We start from the raw sequence: 12,051 nt of genomic DNA on the forward strand, positions 1-12,051 counted from the left end.
GCCCCGACCATTTTCGACGCAGCTATTAAATGAATTATTTTGCCCCCCCCCCCCCCACAAACATTCCAATCACTTGACTCTCCCGTGCCGACACGATCCCTTTCTCTCCTCTCCTTCCCCTCGCTTGGGAGTGTCTGCGGCAGCAGATGCTCCCGATGGCTGAAAACTGGATGGATTATAGGATCTAACAGATGCTGCTAATGTCTCCGGCAGCAATGGCGGCTAAACCGAATCAAGCAGAACGCAGACACGCATTAGTGCATTACTGTACAGTATTCGGGTTGCAGAGCAGTTACTCGAGGGCTCTGCATCCGGGGATCCGGTCGAAAAATTGTAGGAATCTCCCAAAAATCTTTTAAAGAAACACTCTCTTCTCTTATTTTGAGTAGAGCTAAATGCCTCCTGCAGTGGAAGCAGCTGGACGTGCTGAACTCAGAGCACTTCACTGTGTCGTGTGAGACCAGGGGCCCGCTCACCCTCCGACCACCTCTGACCTTGTGTTTTCCTTTCCTCCGGTGAACGAATGAATCATGTGCCAGACTGGCACTGCTATCTGGAGACCAAACCCCCCCTTGTTCTTGTTAACTTCCTCCCAAGTGTTAAACTCTCCATAACGCCAAGGGAAGATACTCCCTCGCAGAGTGGAACATCTCATCCATATTCATACCTAATTTACAGATTTGAGGGCGGAGAATAATGGGTGAGCAAATACAAAATACATCACCAGACAACTTATTAAACTGTCCATGCCCTCTTGCCTAATTACTGAAAGACTTACTAAAACAGCAGTTAATAGTTTTTATCCTCTGTCAAGGGTACCCAGATATCTGAATGAGAGAGTTATTCAATGCAAGAAGAAGTGCAACAATAGTCGCCAGACCAAACCGCGCTTTATTCTAAGGCATCGATGGTCCGTCTGGGACCTGATATATTGGCTTCAATCCTCTGGATGTAACCATAAGACAGCCTTCTCTCCAACATACACAAAAATGACACTAGAATATGAGAGATAACCTTTACAGCAGATGTATTCTCCACTCACAATAACACAAAAACAGGGAAAACACACACACACATACAGTATGTATGTATGTCATGTGACTCTGCCCATTTCGATTTGCATGCTATAATAGCATCAAAGTAAAGGTGTCATGGTCAAAAAAGCTCTAGTTTTTTTATGTCGGTTTTAAGGGTGACAAAACACCTGTAGAATATGCTGCGGACCGAAATAAATGAAGAGTACAGTAAGAGTAAATCTCTCTCCAAAAAGCAGTAACAGCGTCTATGTACACACGAGCTACACATGTAGCTATGATGCCTGCTAAATGATGCTTTTTCCCAGAAAGTGTCCCGCCCAGTGCGGACGTCCCTTATTCTTCCATCTGCATCTGTGCCAGCCTCCACTGTCGATGACACTGTCAGTCAGAGTTCAACGACAGCAGTCAGAGACGTGGTTGATGCATTCTGCAGGAGGGGAGAAGACGAGGGGGGGGGGGGGGGGGGGGGGAAGACAGCGAAGACGAGTCTCTCTGCGGGGATCAGCAACACCTGTTAAGTTTACACCAACAGCTGCGCCCAGTGACAGCCTCTCGGGGAGCGCAGGCCCGTGGGACTGAGCATCCATAATATATGCACTGATGGAGTGCCTCGCAGCACAGAACGACGCCAGTAAAGCATAGGTGGGGGGGCGGGGGGGGGGGCAAATCCAAGGTTCGCAGTGACTCGTCCTTTGGGTTCCGTTCCCTTTCCACCACCCTGTCCTGTGGTGGGGCCGATAATCCGAAATACCCGCTCGCATTCAACGCCCATTTTTTATCACAGATGCAGTTTTATGCCCATTTATCCATGATGTATGAGTCATTTAACACTGTTACGGTGGCAGAAAATTAAAATTTAATTCGACCACTAATTAGAGATATTTCATTGGGAATACCTTATCGATGATTAGCTCGGAGCCATTGTACTGCATGAACTCAGAGTGCTCTGCATTCTTAAGTCTATGCATGACAATGGGTTTTTGATGCTGAAGGTGAATGGACTTTTTTTTTCTTTTTGTTTACTTGAACCTATATTGTTTTGCAGGATGATTGAAGTTTGAGCCCGGTTTTGTTTCCCCGCGAGTTGTTTCCGGTTTCAGTGATCGCTTCAAACGTCTGATTCTCACCTTTGAGAAACGCTGTGATTTACAACCAGGCCTTAAATTGATTAAAGCCTGAGGCTGGAAGGCGTGAATTCGTCTGTTTCTCACATGTCCTGCTGTTAATTCCTCTCACTCATAGCTTCCTCGCGGCCATGTTTTTGGGCTGTCAATTGTGATAACAGCTGTTCTCATCAGCTAGGCCCAACCATCCAACAGCTCAGCCACACACCCACATTGTTAGCGTGTCATTTCGCTTCTACTGCGTTCATGCGTGCCACCCCCCCTCCCCCAAGATCACCATCACGGACCATCTTCTCAGCCTCTGATACTCAGCAGCGTCGGCTGCTGTCGAGACTTTATTATAACATCCATCCATCTTCAAACCACTCATCCTGCACACAGGGTCCCGGGGGGGGGGGGGGGGGGACTGGAGTCTATCCCAGCCAAATTCAGGCGAGAGACGGGGGTGAACCCTGGATCGGTCGCCAGGGCTAAACAACACAGAGACAACATCCACACACCTAAGGGCAATTTAGAGTTCCCAATCAACTTAATCCCCAGCACATGTCTTTGCAGTGTGGGAGGAAGCCGGAGAACCCGGAGAGAAGCCACGCAGGCACGGGGAAGAACATGCAGACTCCACACAGAAAGGCCACTGGGCCGAGTCGGACCCAGGACCTTTTTGCCGTGAGGTGACAGTGCTACGCACCACACAAGTGAACAAAGAAAGATGGAGGTTTATTATAACAAATCATGTTATAATAAAGGGTTATTATAACACGATTTGTTATAATAAACTACCTGATTCCCCGATTGAAATTAAGATGATGATGTGAATCTAATATGAAATATGATTTCAGGTTGGATATTGAACAATGGCCTCGCCAAGTCTCGTTCTTTCATAACCTCCACTTATCCCCCCCACAAACTCTCCCCTAATGCCTTCTCTCTCTCTCTCTCTCTCTCTCTCTCTCTCTCTCTCTCTGACTCACCGGCTGTGACTCACCAACAAGCGGCTTCATAACCCGTACCTTTCATGTCCATTCATTGCAAACTGTCCCAAAGTGTCTCCTGTTGTTTCCCTCTCCTCTTCCACCGAGATGCTCTTTCTTTTCCATCTCCATTGCTTTCTCTCTCTCTCTCTGATAATCTCTGATCCCTCTCCACGTTCACAGCTTGCACTTCAGTTATTTGATGTATTCCCAGGGGTAATGTGTACGTTATCATCTGGGAACATATTGCAAAAGCAGATTTGAGCCGGACGGGCGGAATGCGCGCGCTCCTCGTTCCCCTTGCAGAGGTTCAATCAGGTGTGACTGGTGGCGAACAGGAGGCCCGGAGGAGCGAGCGGGGAATTCACAGTGAGCCGCCACACCGACGAGCTTGTCACCCCCCCCCCCCCCCCCCCTCCCCCCCCCCCCTCCTCCCCCCTCGTGTAATTGTCTCTCTCCGCGGCGTCCCGGCAGGCCAGCGGAGAATGCAGCCTCGCTGCGCCCGCGTTGTGTCCTCCTGTCCCCACGTTCGTATCCGTCTGAGAGGAGAGGAGAAGTTGTTTCGAGCTCAGTCCCCAGATTTGTCTTTGTCTCACACCGAGGTGACAGTGCGGGACGCGCGTCCCTTCGAGGTTTCTCTTCGGCTTTCATTGATCACAGCGGCCCTCCGGATGTAACGCGGTCGACGGCGTTTGGTAACTTTAACCAGTTGCCTTAGGGAACCTGAATGCGCCGGCGTACTCTCTATAATCATGTTCAATCATTTCTGATATATTATTAATAGGTAGAATTTATTTCAGAGATCTAGGGCTGTCTGATAATTTGAATTCAAGGGCGGAAAAAAAAAACCTCACACACACACACACACGAGATAAAGGGTGCAGCTTTAGGGACACATCGCACATTTGTTCTTTTTTTTTAATACGCTACATATTATATGCCCGAACGCATTAAGAAGCACGTGAATCACAAATAGTTTGCAACCTCACACGGCGCACATGACTTTGGAGTCGGGATCGAGTCGACATTGAGAAGCATTTCGGGGGCGACTCGGACGTTTTGTGATCACGATCACGCGTCAACGCGAAGACTTAAAATGCAGAGGCGGGAAGACGAAGATAACTTCGGAGCTAATTAAACGGAAACTTCCGCGCTGAGGTGTTTTCGAGGGAGGTGGGAGGGGGGGGGGGGGGCACACGGAGAAGTCGAAAACCCTTTGCAGAGACACAGCAACGTCAACGTCGAGGGAGAGGACTTATCTCTGCAACAGCCCCGGGAAGCTTGGAAGGCGTTTGGCCGGGTGATTGACAGCTGTCGATGTTTCGCAGGTGTAGATAAAGAAGAAGTGGGATTGAAAGTGATTTTAAAAAAAAAATGTATTAAAGCGCCAAAAGTAAAGCAGTACAGCGTGATATGAAGACGGTCCTATCACTCATCCTGTTCAGGGTCATTTCTTTCTGACGCTGCTGCTGGCTCATCCTCCCACATTTAGATTGTATTATTGAACAAGGCCCCTCAGAAAGAAACGCATGACTCATTATCCCCAAAAAAAAAAAAAAAAAAAGGCTGCACTCCCTCCCTCCCTGAGAACAACTCAAACCCATCCGCAGTACACGGTGTTGAACTTAGATCCGCTCATTACTTTTGACCTTTACGCCGACCTGTCGGGGGTGATGTGGTGACTAAAAGCTCCGGCGGACACTTAGAACACGCCGACTGCGAGGGGGGGGGGGGGGGGGGGGAACGTTTCTCCCACTCGCCAATTTGCGTGGAGCGGGGATGACGTTTGCGGGCGCTTAGCCTTTTGGTGGAACGCCTTGCGAAGACGATGGCGGAGACGCTTTGTGAAAAAGGTCGTTGACTTGGCGACCTCTCACCTTTATTACTTTCCTCCCTCGTTTCCCACCCCCCCGTAGGGGTCTTTCCCCCTCAAACCACCGCCGCCTCGCACGCAGCTCGCTTTAGAGGCCCCCCCCCCCCTTAGAGCGAAGAAATGATCGTTCTTTCCGTCTCGTGAACAAAGGTTACACGAAACGTCATGTTCCAAGCCCATTAAACTATGGTTCTGTCTAATGATAAATAAATAATGTTGTTATTTTTTTGGGTCCATGCGATCAATGGATATTTTTATCGGTGAGACAGCAGCTGTGATACAGTTGGTTAGAGATGTCTCTGTGTGTGTTTCTGTTTTCTTGCATTCCTACACGTGTATGAATCAGTTTCCTTCAGGTTTCTCTTTTTTTTTCCGGTTGTTGTGATAATTTGAAAAAAAAATAATGTTTTTTTTTTCCCTCATCACAAGCTAACCCGTGTCCCTCTGAGAGCTTTCGTCCAGTTAATTGGACGGAAGTCATCCTTTTATTTTCCAGAAGACAGATATTTTTACCGCCTTTTATGTAAAGCTGATCTTCCCTCATTATGTTCTATTTGTGGATTATCTGAGTGGTGCGAAAGAAACAATCCAATGGAACACAGACTGCTGCAGCCCTTTATAGTGTGCACGGTATGTGTCTATTTAGCATGGGAGGAGCCAAACTGTGACCCGGCGTGTCAACTAAACCATCCACTGGAGAACGGGTGCACGTCACGCACACGCATGTCCACCCCGGGACGATGGGAGGAGGACGAGCCAAGGTCCTCCTCCCATCAGAATGTGACACTGGCAAACGAGAGGTCAGGGGGTTTCAAACTAAATCAAAGGCAAATTCTAACAGTGACAAAACAAATGGAGTTTGTCCCCTGCAACCGCTCGCCCCCCAAGCCCTTTTGAGGGAGCAGTTTAGCGAGCGCAAATTACTGCGACATGAGCAAAGTGACGTGGTTTCAGTCGGGCTCAGGGCCGCCGGGGGCAGCGTTGGATACGCGCTTAACTTAACCTCTCAGGAGCATGTGGCTGGTCACAGTTAGACAGCACACACACACACATCATGAAACATTTTCTTCAACCCCAACAAGATCGATTATGCATGATTTGTAATGAGGGGGAGGAGGGGAGGGGGGAGGGGGGGGTCCAGTGCCTTTGACTGTCTATATCACATCACATGTTTAAATCCCATTACAGCGTATGTTGTGAGGATAACAGGAAGGAGATAACAAAGACATGACCTATGTGAAGTATATTCAAAGCATTCAGACAGTTATGGCGGACGTCTTTGTTGGCTTTTCTAGGAACGTGCTGTGTATATATATGTATATATATATATATATATATATATATATATATATACATATATATACATAAGTAATATACATATATAACTAAAGAGCCAACTCACACCTTTTATGGATGCACTTACAAATAACTAATAAATGCACTAAGAAACAATTTGTTTTAAGACAAATGTAGGAATGCACATTTCCTTATTACAGTGAATTCAAACTCATTCTGCAGTAAACACTCACTAGTATTCCAACTATGTGGAGAAAAAAATGCAACATGTAATTCTGATTTGCTTAAAACTATTTTAGAAAATTGAGCCAGGAACGTGTAGATGTATATTTAAGAGGGGAAATCTGGCAAAACACCATTAAAACCCTTATTTCCCTGCCTGTTTGGTTTGTGGGGGGTGGATGAGATGAGATGAGATGGGGGGGTTGGGGGGGGGGGGGGGGAATCATTGGGACACATGTTTCTCAAATGGGACGGCCTTTGTTCAGTTGGCAGTCGGTCCTTGGCAAATAACGTCGACACGTTGCACAGCTGTTGCCGAGCGAGTGCGCACGGCGCGTCACCAGATTTCCAACGCTCGGATGGTCACAATGTATCATAACAAAACCGCAGCCATTTAAAACATGAACCTTCGAGGTGGGCACGGCGTTTCATTACAATTCATGCGCATAAAAATTGCCCCCGACTTCCTCTGGCTCCACTTTATTATTTTACAGTCCCGTCAAATCAGCTGCAGCATCCAATTACTGAACAGACTTCGACCCGTCAGGAGCACATCTAATACCTTTTCCAAATGATAAATGAAGCCCGCGCGCTACAGTGCCACACCGTCACGGCCACAGATGCATATTCACTCGCAGTGAAATGGAACTGTATTCAACAAATGAACTCCACGCCGGGATCCCGCAACTTTCCAAATGCATCAAAAGGGCGGCGTGTTTTAAACCCCGAGCTGTGAGGAAAACAGAGGACTCGCCGCTCAACGCGCCGATAGGGATTGTTGTGAGAGTGTTGGACAGGTGGCTTGGACGGGTCAACCGTCATAATTGTCTCAAGGACCGCCGCGATCCACTGAGTCCCACCGGGTTAATAACGCTGACCTTCTGCCTGGGCCGAGGACCCGTCCTCCTCGAAGTGAAAGAGCCTCCGACCAGACGGCACGCGGCCCTGCCGGCATCTGGGATCGTGGGCTCATCTGCGAGCATCTGCACTGGGAAATGCTCCGGCCAAATTACCAGTTGATGAACACGTGTTTCCATAATATATGAGTTTCATCCAAATCAGGCCACGGAATATTTCGTCTAAGCAGACATGCACAAAGGTGCCATGTTTTGCACAATCCTAAAAACCTGTAGAAATGTTCTATTACGTTATACGACTACGGCCTTTTTCACCAAACAACAATGAAGGAAAACTTGACATCTGGCTGGAGGGGTGTTTCCGACACATTCCTCCTTTCAGCCACAATGAAATGGCAGGAACCCATTTGTTTTGAATCTGAATTAAGTGGCATGTAAAGGGGCCCCATCGCTAAATCATTACGCATCAAGGTCCCGCGGAGGTGTGCGTTCGAGCCCTGCACAGCGCTTTATTAACCGGTATCCTGCATCAGTCGTTTCCTTCACTCGGGCCGTCATCTATTCGTCAGCACTCAGCGAAGATCTAATTTCTGTGGCGTCCAATCCGATCCGCTCTCCGCGCCCGTCTGCCGCCGCTTTGGCGCGGCTGTGAAATGAGAGGCCTTCATCTTGCATCGCTCTCCGTCACCATTGCTGCCCAACACGGCAGGGTTTCTGTGTGACGTGGTCCCTCGTCCGTCCATCGCACACATGCGACCGGTAGTAACTCTACCCCTCCGCTGCCAGCTGGTATCGGTGCTTGTGTGCCTGCAGCCACTGGACCCGAGATCCCTCCAGCTTTAATCCACACATTGCTTGTTGTTTTTAGGTCACATTATAGGGTGTCAGTCCATCTCAATGGTTTTGTCAAAACATGAGTTGGGTTGAAAGACGATTATAGCAGACACGTGAGCTCTGGTTTGTGGATCTTTGGCCAACATTGGACATTCTCCTATTGGGCATCCTACCTCGACCATTTCCCGTTTCAAATGGGGAACGCCATTACCCGAGTCCCATTTTAATCAGGGAATATAAAATGTGCCTTTGCAAAAAGGTGAGAGCCAATCTCCTCCTTGAAACCAAATAGTTTGGATTCAGCACCGTGTGTTGGGAGGCGTGGAACCCGAGAGGTCCACAGGGTGTGGATTGATTGCTTTTAACGTACCTCGACTGGCTTTACCCTCCCTACGGTGTCAGGGAAAGTCAAGTCAAACAGACATTGACTTCACACCATGAAACTAACCGACAGAATTGAGGTTTTAGACGTTTTACGCCTCCTCCGCGTTACATAGCAACGGCTCCTTTTTTTTGTTGGACAGCTTCGAAGAAATGATCATTCTAGGAGGATATATTTTTATACTAAATGTTCTGTTATTTATCAAATTGAAAAAGTTATTCAATAAAAAAAAAGCTTTTAGGTTTTAATCATTTGAACACAATAGCTTTTATACAATAGCCTTTTTTAGCCAGCAGAAGGGCTGGATTATGTACATTTACCACGGCGTTGCTCTTTAAAGGGTACATCTGTTTACTCTTGAGAAGAGAAGTCATCTTCCCTCTTTGAAGAGAGTGTTACCTTATGACCTCGTCTGCTTTGAGACAGCTTTATGAATTCATTTGGGGTTATCTCAGAAACAGCTGAAGGGCCCCGTGTCCACATGGCGCCGTTTTGTGGCAGGAAAGCGGCCAGCAGGGGGGCGGGATGGCGCTTTATCCCAGAATCTCGACCCCCATATCACCACCAACCCCCATTGTGTGATTCTCCAACGTTGCTTTCTTTGTTTTTCAAGTACAGTATTCTTCCATTTCATACAAATACTTTACTTGCGCATTTCAAAAAAAAAGATGGAACTGGAGGCCGCAACAAGAGAAAAAAGGACGCTGGTGCTCATTAAAATACAATTTAGCTCTCAAAAGAAAAATATAATTACAAAACAAAGTACTGCTGAAGACAGCGCGCGTGACAAATAAGTTGAACTTGGAACCTCATAAATGTTTTTCCTTTTGAGGACGAATCTGTTTCCATAAAACAATCTGCACCTGGTCTATTGCAGCAGTAAGTGCTCTGACACCTCCGGGATCCATCAGTAAACGACCGGTGAGATACCTGCAACCATAAAAGGCTTCACTGGTAACCCTTAAATAAAACAGGTAAAGAAGTAGCTTCAGCTGACATTCCTCTTTACACTTTCCTCAGATTGGGAAGAGAGACGTACTGAACCAGTGATTACTACCTTCAATGACAGGTGTTCTTTCCTTCTCTTATAGTTCCTCCCCCCTGGGGGGGGGGGGGGGGGGGGGTGTTACGGGTCATGAGCTGTGGCTCAATCACAAGGCATCAGCTGTATATCTCCCGTTGCTCATCGTCTCCGTCCTCATCACCATCCATCCATCCTGATTACACCTCTAATGGTTCCCTTTCACAGCAGCCACCAAACTGTAATGGAATCATGCTCGGGTGAACAGCCGCTTCTTTGCACTTCCGCCCCCCCCCCCCCCTTTTCCTCTCATTCTTTCTCCATTTGAAAACACACACACACACAAACTTATTTCTTTACAAAGTTCATTTACAGGAAGATGTTTGCACATTGGATACAATGCATCCATTTAGCCCTTTCAGTTCACGTTTAGCGCTATTCTTCGATCCAACCCCCCCCTGTCCTCTCGGCCTCTGCTGGGTCTGCATGGTGTGGCGCGACGAAGCCTCCCCCTCCCGTCCTCGGGGGAAAATCATCTTTCCGTCGTGCCCGAACCCTGCCAGCCTTATCGGTGACAGAGGAGAGATGAATAAGGGATCAAAAGAGCCTTTTCTCTCCTCACGCTGTCAGGTTATATTTACTCTGGGTCCCAGCGGCTCGGCGCAATGCCACACACCCCAATTACACATGACAGACCTTTCTCTTTTTTTTTCTCCTCGAGCCTGGGACCTGGCTTGATGCTGTCCTTTTTTGAAACCTTTCTGTACGCGTTCAGGGGAGGGGGGGGGGGGGGGGGGGGCAACGGTCCCCTAATGAAGCCGAAAAAGTTGCTGTTTTTTCTTAAAAGCGTTTGATTTGTATCGGGGGTTTTGGAGATGAGGTTTGACCCTCAAACTTTTGTGGGAGTTTGCAACGTCCGCGTCCCTCTGAGCGCAGTTCACAGCACTCCTGAAGGCCAGAATGTGTTAACATGACGTGATATAATTGACGGACAAGTATAAAACATAGATTAGCATCTCGCACCTCAAATGGCTCGGTTGGCGGCGCAATTCATCCATGGATTCTACGCCGGTTTGAGCAAACGGCTGCAAAAACCATCCCACAAATCATTTTTGAGGAAAATGAAATAGCAGGAAGCCGATTTAATGACCCATGTCTTTTTTTTTAAGGTTACCTTTTTTTTCTTCTTCATTGAATCCCTACTTTCACCGCAGATGAACTACCCTCTACCGTTTAAAGGTCGGTAACTGATCCCTCACGAAACAGTCAATTCAGTTTAGCAAAACTAAAGCAGATTCCCGGAGTGTTTATGTACTGAAACCTTGGCTCCGATGTTGAGGACTGGCAGTAACCCACCACTTAATGAGTAAGGCCCACTGCTGCTGCTGCCAGGCAATAATCTTCTCTTGGCATAACCAAATCAAAGCACGGAAACGTTCTTATCAGTCAGGAACAGAAGACCTCCCCCCCACTCTCAAACAGACCCAACAGACCCCCGGCTTAATTGATTTTCACCGTCCCAAGGCAGCTCACGCCGTGCGTCACGCCGTCTCGCTTACTGGACGCCTGTGTTTGGTGGCGAGGTGGATTATTTTTGCTCGTTTCATTTGATGCTGCGATTCAATCCGTGATAGCGGCTGTACACAAATAGCCTCGACGTGGGTGGGTTTTTAAATTTTTTTTATTTTACAATATTTACGTAAGTTTCAATCAGATTCCTCAACTTTAATTAAACCGGTGGGTGGATGGCGTACAAAGTAACCCTCCCGTATGAAACGGATGTACAGAGGATGTATTTTTTTTGCTCAGGTAGCGTCGCTGTAAGAGAATTCCCACGTGTTCCATAATTCATCTACACGAAACGCCTTTCAAAAATGCAAGCAGATTTTGAATAAATCAAAAAAGGTACATTTCTAACAAGTCATAATTAACTTTTGGGACAATGTAAGACATCAGAACAATCAATAAAACATTATAGACCCTGTTTGTAGATACAAGTTAATCAAACATTTCAGAAAAGAATGTTAAAGAACTTTACTTTCTAAGTCATTTGACCATTACAGTGAAGCCAAGGGTTACCCTGCTCAGTTAATGTAATTTTTGGATTTCCAGGTATTTAATTGAGATACAGCTACTCGGATTGAAAACAGGATTATCAGATTTTTGTTTTTTCTAGTTGCCACATTTGCTCACTCTCGGTGCCAGCATCAATCTCATTAAGTTCAGTCGTTCTTTTTCATCCAATATCGTATTTTCGGTTCAAGGAGGCAGCTTGGTCCGTCCTTTCAAAACAATCAACGTTTGATCTGATCTAGTTATTAGTTTCTAAATGGGTTGACGGCACCTGAACCTTGAGTGACATGGAATGCATTTCAACGCTGATCTAAATGAGTTTGTGACAGTGAGGCTCTGTCACAGAATGGGATTAGGAGCA

The sequence above is a fragment of the Pungitius pungitius genome, chromosome 18 (assembly GCF_949316345.1).
Source record: "Pungitius pungitius chromosome 18, fPunPun2.1, whole genome shotgun sequence".
Classification (NCBI taxonomy): Eukaryota; Metazoa; Chordata; class Actinopteri; order Perciformes; family Gasterosteidae; genus Pungitius; species Pungitius pungitius.